Here is an 8,075-nt window from a genome sequence, read left to right as displayed (position 1 = left end):
CACCTCTAGTCTACACCTATGCTATAGCCTACACCTCTAGCCTACACCTATCCTGTAGCCTACACCTCTAGCCTACACCTATCCTGTAGCCTACACCTCTAGCCTAACCCTCTAGCCTACACCTATAGCTTACACCACCAACCTACACCTATCCTATAGCCTACACCTCTAGCCTACACTTTACATCTAGAATCCAGTCTCCTGTCTCCCTCCTCCAGCCTCCCTCTAGCCAGCCTCCGGCTTCCACCTACAGCCTCCCTCCAGCCTTCCTCCTTCTGTCTCCCTCCCTCCCTCCTCCAGCCTCCTTCCCTCTTCCCGCCTCCCTCCTAATCCAGCCTGCCGGCTGTCTCCTTCCAGCTCCTCTCTTCCAGCATTCATCCCTCCTCCAGCCTCCTCTCTCTCGTCCTCTCTCTGTCTCCTCCTTTTCTCCCTTTTCTACTTTCTAGCTCTACCCTCTCCCACTCTCTCTCTCTCTCTCTCTCTCTCTCTCTCTCTCTCTCTCTCTCTCTCTCTCTCTCTCTCTCTCTCTCTCTCTCTCTCTCTCTCTCTCTCTCTCTCTCTCTCTCTCTCTCTCTCTCTCTCTCTCTCTTCTCTCTCTCTCTCTCTCTCTCTCCTCTCTCTCTCTCTCTCTCTCTCTCTCTCTCTCTCTCTCTCTCTCTCTCTCTCTCTCTCTCTCTCTTTCTCTCTCCTAGCCAATAGGAAACATATGAGCTATTTATTCCGAGGTAGCCCTCCATTGCCCTTCCTGTTGTCACGGCAACACATCTGACATACATTTTCACGTAGTTTGAAGTGAAGTCTCCTTTTTAGAGCCAATCGTTTTGAAGTAACAACACATTCTTGGAGAGGAAGTCTTCAAGTAAAAAATAACATGTTTATTTATCACAATCAGGATTAGGATTACGTTCATGAAACTAGATATACTGTTCAGTAGCAAACTTTATTCACTCAATATGGATTGAAGAGCTCTTGGACGTGAACATGGTGGAAATGTCCCACCTTTTCACCTGGATCAATACTTAATCTCGGGGAAATAAAGCCTAAAACATCCATGATCTATCACTGACCAGATTAAAGATGAAACCCTAGGCAAGCGCCATCTTGGATGAATGATAGTCAGGATCATTATGAGATGAGGATAACACATTATAAGGGGCTAATATGCTTATGACAAGTCTTACAATGCATTATAACTGCATCATAATGCATCATACCTGCAAGCTTTAAGTTTGACAGATAAGTTAAACGTTTCTTATTATACTCTATTTTAAACAGATCCCTTCCAGAATTTCATGCAATACCTTTCCAAATATGGCATCAGCCTTTTTACAATAACACACTAAAACAAACCAGGTGGAGACATGCCATAGTGGAGAGGTCAGAAGGGGAAACATGAAACTGTCTCTCCTCTCTTTGTTCTTGCTCTTATCATGTCTAGTAGTTGGTCAAATGCTACGTGGTAAAACGGAACATTAAACCTCATAGTATCACTTATGTAACATATATGTCAGGCTGTGTCAGCTCACAGACTTGAAACCAGGTTCACAGGACTAGGGTAGTGAGACAGGGTAGTGAGACAGAGAGAGAGACAGAGAGACAGACAGAGAGAGAGAGACAGACAGAGAGAGAGAGTGAGAGAGAGAAAGAGAGTGAGAGAGAGAGAGAGAGAGAGACAGACAGACAGACAGACAGACAGACAGACAGACAGACAGACAGACAGACAGACAGACAGACAGACAGACAGACAGACAGACAGACAGACAGAGTGGGTGGTGAGAGAGAGAGAGACAGACAGACAGAGAGAGAAAGAGAGAGTGAGAGAGACAGACAGACAGAGACAGAGTGGGTGGTGAGAGAGAAACGGACAGACAGAGAGAGACAGACAGACAGACAGACACAGAGACAGAGAGCGAGAGAAAGAGAGAGGAGTGGAAAGAGGGAGTGAGACATTTTATTTTTTATTATATTTACTAATTATTTTGTGTATTGTATTGCTTTGGCAACATTTGATAGTTCCTGTCATGCCAATAAACCCTATTTGAATTTGAGAGAGACAGAAGGTAAAGTTAGAGTGAGGAAAGAGGATGGGAGTGGGTATCTGTTGGTGGCGAGACCATCTGTTCCGTCTGCTCCCCAAATTATCTCACATTTCCTGGATTTCTGCCACGGTACTCTGGGAAGAATGGGTTTATTTCTGGCAGAAGAGAGGAGAGGAGATGGAGTCCATGGTCAGACATGAAATGTTTGTATGAGGGTCAAGTCACTTGTGACCCCTCTTCTCAATCACTAGAAATTATCTGATGACACACTGTCTACAATCAATGTTCTGATGACACACTGTCTGTCTATGATCAATGATCTTATGACACGCTGTCTGTCCTTGATCAATGATCTGATGACACGCTGTCTGTCTATGATCAATGATCTGATGACACGCTGTCTACGATCAATTATCTGATGACACACTGTCTACAATCAATGATCTGATGACACACTGTCTGTCTATGATCAATGATCTGATGACACGCTGTCTGTCTATGATCAATGATCTGATGGCACGCTGTCTGTCTTTGATCAATGATCTGATGACATGCTGTCTATGATCAATGATCTGATGGCATGCTGTCTGTCTTTGATCAATGATCTGATGACACACTGTCTACAATCAAATACTGTACATTCTCAAAGTAATCAAATATACTTCCTATTTCTGATCTATGAAAAGGCTTGTGACTGTTGTGAATGCATGCACTAATCTGGTGAATGCAGATATCCAGAGCAAGAAGGATTGGTAATCTACACCACACTAATCCTATGACCATCAGAAATCCACTGTGTTTTTAAACCTGTTTCCTCTTGTAGAAACCAATCTATTGCGTCAAAGGCACTGAAAGTACCGCACTTGAACTTTTTGCTGGATCCAAATCCTTGCGGATCAGTTAATATGGGCTCCACATTTCGTGATGAAATAAATATCTCAATTGGAAATCCAGAATTTTTCCATTGGTTCCATTGCGCCAGGCAAACTCAATTAAGCATAGCTAAAGTATTTGAAAGAAATCAAATCCTATTTGAACTGAGGGAGGTCTGGTGCATAGTTTAACATCAGACAGATGTGGCTATTTCTTTTTTTCTCTCCACTGCCAAATGTGGCTTCTCACTTCTACAGTCACAGCTGGGTCATCATCTAAAGTCTCAAGCATATAATACCACACATTCATTGAGAGAGTAACATTAGATACTTTATGGCACAACATTATACTCGGATAAACAGATACAGCGATACGTTCTCTAGAATGCCTTGGTCAGTGGTCGGTGGTGGAGATCCAGCACCCGGTCAGGGCTTTGGGCAGGGCTGAGAACCAGATATCCAGAGGCAGAACGTGTCTGGGCTGAATGTGAGCGGATTAACGCTCACCACACATTCGTCCTCTCTAGGAAACTCAAGCCGACTTTTCAACGTAAAAGGGCGCCAATAAGTCTCTGCTAGTCGGCCCAATAGTCAGGCAGCCGTGATTCCTTTGGGCCAAGGGAGGGCAGGGGTAGGGGGGCAGGGAAGGAGGGGCTGGGGGCTGGGTGGTGATGGAGGACTGGATAGTGCCAGGGAGCAAGTGGGTACTTTTGGCTGACTTCCCCTTTTATTTTCAGAGTATCTATTCTAACTACACTGGCAGCTGTGTGTGTGTGTGTGTGAGAGAGAGAGAGAGAACTCACCAGTGAGGATATCATGTGAAGCAGGTATCTGTTCAGTTTCCCACCTAGATCTACTGGTGACTGACTGTATGCCATCACATCTAATGGGAATTTACACATGGCAAAGAGAGCCCCATCGCAGAGTAACTTCTAATACAGCTTTAACTGTTGTTATAATGTTCCGACGGCCCAGTCCCAATCTCCATGTGTAATTTACCAACAGGTACCACCACTGGGCTAATCTTGGTAGTAGTCATATTAATAGATTTATTTCAACATAATGCACATGGACTTGAATGGGAATTCCCGTTGTAGTAATTACATTTTACATTTACATTTTAGTCATTTAGCGGACGCTCTTATCCAGAGCGTCTTACAGTTAGTGAGTGCATACATTATTATTTTTTTCATACTGGCCCCCCGTGGGAATCGAACCCACAACCCTGGCGTTGCAAACGCCATGCTCTACCAACTGAGCTACATCCCTGCCGGCCATTCCCTCCCCTACCCTGGACCAATTGTGCGCCGCCCCATGGGTCTCCCGGTTGCGGCCGGCTACGACAGAGCCTGGATTCGAACCAGGATCTCTAGTGGCACAGCTAGCACTGCGATGCAGTGCCTTAAACCACTGCGCCACTCGGGAGATAATTCTCTATCTATGGTGGTAGTCCCACTCTAAAATCAATCAGGATGAATGTGTTTTAAAGCTCTCCACTTAACTGCTGCGCTGTAAATAAGGTGGACCTGGATCATATTCATTAGGGTACAACGGAATACAAAAAAGGAATGTTTCTTATTGGACAAGTTCATGTAACGTTAGTCCCTCGCTGTTTTAGTCTATTTTCTTCAGTTTTAGAGCCTGATGAATACGACCCATGGTTCAGTCATTGTACTGTGGCCGAGAAGAGTGCACTAAAAAACAAATTGGTCAATCCATAGTATTTGTTACAGTCTAAAGAGTCACACTGTGTAATATTATATATCCCATACTTTTTCTTCCACCAATGCATTATGTTCTTACAATGTATTGCTATTAATGTTTTTATCACATGTAATACCAATTGTTGTAACAATTACCTAATTTCAGTTATTTGTGCCTCTTATTAGCTACTCACAAAATCACAAATGTATCATCTTTAAAGCATGCAGGAATAGACACTTTTGTTGTATTGGAATCAAAGGATTCTGTTCAAAAAATTATTACAACATTGTGTGTGTAGGACTGTGGGTACATCATGCATTGGCCTTACTAATGCTATCAATATTTTTTATTTCTCCCTTTCTTTTCTGCAAATTAATTTATGATGTAATTACAGCACAAGCCAGAGTTATGAAGGAACATAAATCACCGTCCTTAGCAGACAGCAGAGAAACAGAGACGGATAATTAAAATTTAGAAGTGGATCAATATTTAGAAGCCCAAGGTTACACTGAGTATGACGTGGAAATATCATGCATTATATCCATACTGAGACAAGGAGTCTTTCATTCCTTTCTGGTGAATGGGGGAGAACTATTATTTTTCCACCACATGTGGGTCTCTCAACAACATACTGTAACATAACAAAAAACACTTGAGTGGTAGCCTATGACTACATTTTTAGGAATCTGGTGTTGCTATAATTTCCATTCATTCAATTTCCCTAATCTCTCCCCTCCTGCTTCTCTTCTCCTTTTTCACTCTCTTCTATTCTCTCCTAGATTCCCCCTCTCAGGGCTGGCCTAAACTCTACTCCCACCCCATCCCCAGACCCCACCCTCCTCCAGCATGTAACTCTAGCTAGCCTGTTTAAGCATTAGCATTTACATTTTATTGGAAGCATTGAGATTTAGAGCGAGGGATATATCAGCTCTGAGCAGACAGAATTAGTTAACAATGCATTACCTGCCTTTTATGGCAGCTATAACTCTCTGCCCTGGTCAGTAGAAGATATTAATGGAGGGAGGAATGGAAGGATGGAGGAGAGAAGTGAAGGTTGGTCGCATTCCCGCCAAGGGAGAGGCGGGGGAGGGAGACTATGGGCCCTGGTCAAAAGTAATGCACGTCATAGGGACGCAGGCTTAGACTGGAGATGCTGGGTCTCTCTGTTGCCTTCTTTACTGCACATTAAACATGATAGCGAGTCAAATTAGAGCATCACGCTCTAGCTGTGAGAAGCTAATGCCAGAGCTGAGTTCAAATACTATTTAAAATCTTTCACACTTTTTGAACGCTTGCTCTAAGCTGCCTGGAGTGCCAGATTGTGCCTTTTTGGACTATTCTGTTGGTCCATTAATCCAGGAAAGATCAATCAAGCACAGTCTGCACAGATTAAATACATTATTTCAAATAGTAATTGAACCCAGGGTGTGCCTTTTTGGTGTGCAGGCAGGCTATGGCCATAATGTCTTGTTGCAACAATGACACACAGTACAACAGCTGGAGGACAGCTGTGCAGACCTGATCAGAACACCAGTAAGACCAGCAGAAATGGCATTAGTCTCAGAGATACTCAGACACACAGCCCCTATTGAAATACAGTATCAGAACTTCTAAACATTTAACAAAATAAAATAATATATTCTGTATAAATTCAGTGGCAGTGTGTGTATGTGCATAATATGTCTGTGTTGTTGAACAGACCATGCAACACTGATCAAGCCCACTGCAGTCATCCTTCCCTTCCCCCGACTCTAGCAACCACAGCTGCACAGTAGCCCCCTCCACACTCATTTGTGATGATGTGCAGCAAGACAACCAACCGCTGCCACAGGCAATGCCCTCTGGAACTCATTTACACTGAAAGTGAATAATACTCATACTGCACCGGCTGTGCTTGTGGAGGCTGGCGCAAGCACACAAACACTTTATAGTCCCTGTGCTCACTCCGTTTCTCAGGTCTGCTTACTCCATGACATCACTGCAACAATGATCACCTAAAATCCAGGTATTGTATTTTTACAGTACACAAATAACTCAGACGCACAACACTGAGCTGAAATATTAGTCTGATTTAGCTAGACAGCAAATTCTCGTCTGTAGTCCCTGGCTGATTTGACTCAACCCGCTCTGTTAGCCTGATCATATTTTCCCAGATGCCTCAGTGTTTATACACCACACACACACCATGGGCAGAGGGCTCCCCTGGTCCTAAGGCTGCTTCTCCAGAAGTGTGCACTTGTTCACTCCAACTCGCGCAGTTAATAACATTGGATTGGTGGAAGCATGGCTGTAGGGCTTTTCCACCATATTCCTTACTCCAGTCCATTCCGTTTAAAGCAATGAAGGTGGGTGCACACCTTGGAAGAAGGACAGAGAATAGGAACATAGCCTGAGAGTACTACAACTCTCCTCTCCCAGTTCTTCAGCAGAGAGCAGACAACGCCAGGCTCCATTAAATCCCCTGCTGTTCACTCCCTCTGCTGGGCTTAATGGTCCCACAGGCTGGACAATTAACTGGTGACCTTTGCATTCCATTTGGAGTGGAAGAGCTTTTCTTTTTTTTGCTGGGAAAATTCCACTATCCAGATGTAGCTTTGCAGCAAAAACAGACTGGAAGAAGGAAAGGAAGGGAGACCTAGAGATCTGATTGTTCCAAGGGGCAGAGATCTAATTACCTGACCACCATGTAATGGAAGCAGGAATAAGTTGTCTAGGCCCTAGTTGTAGCCTTTAATATACAAGACATTAAGAACACCTGCTCTTTCCATAACAGACTGACCAGGTGAATGCTATGATCCCTTATTGACATTGCTTATTAAATCCACTTCACTCAGTGTAGATGAAGGGGAGGAGACAGGTTAAAGAAGGATGTTTAAGCCTTGAGACATGGATTGCGTATGTGTGCCATCCAGAGGGTGAATGGGCAAGACAAAAGATTTAAGTCCCTTTGAACGGGGTATGGTAGTAGATCCCAGGCACATCAGTTTGTCTCAAGAACTGCAACGATGCTGGGTTTTTCAACGCTCAACAGTTTCCTGTGTGTATCAAGAAGGTCCACCACCCAAAGAACATCCAGCCAACTTGACAACTGTGGGAAGCATTGGAGTCAACATGGGGCCAGCATCCCTGTGGAATGCTTGACACCTTGTAGAGTCCATGCCCCGACGAATTGAGGCTGTTCTGAGGGAAAAGGGGGGGAGGGGGGGTGCAACTCAATATTAGGAAGGTGTTCATAAAGCTGCCTCATACAGCCCCGGTGGAAGAGAATATTCCATTGAATTAATTCATATATAAATTAGTTTTTGAAAACAGTCAGACTACACATGTATCAACTATTCATAAACTCAGCAAAAAAAACATTTTTCAGGACCCTGTCTTTGTAAAAATCAAAATAACTTCACAGATCTTCATTGTAAAGGGTTTAAACACGGTTTCCCATGCTTGTTCAATGAACCATAAA

Source organism: Coregonus lavaretus (assembly GCF_964263955.1).
Source record: "Coregonus lavaretus genome assembly, chromosome: 20".
In the NCBI taxonomy this organism is placed as follows: Eukaryota; Metazoa; Chordata; class Actinopteri; order Salmoniformes; family Salmonidae; genus Coregonus; species Coregonus lavaretus.
This window is presented reverse-complemented; position numbering follows the sequence as displayed.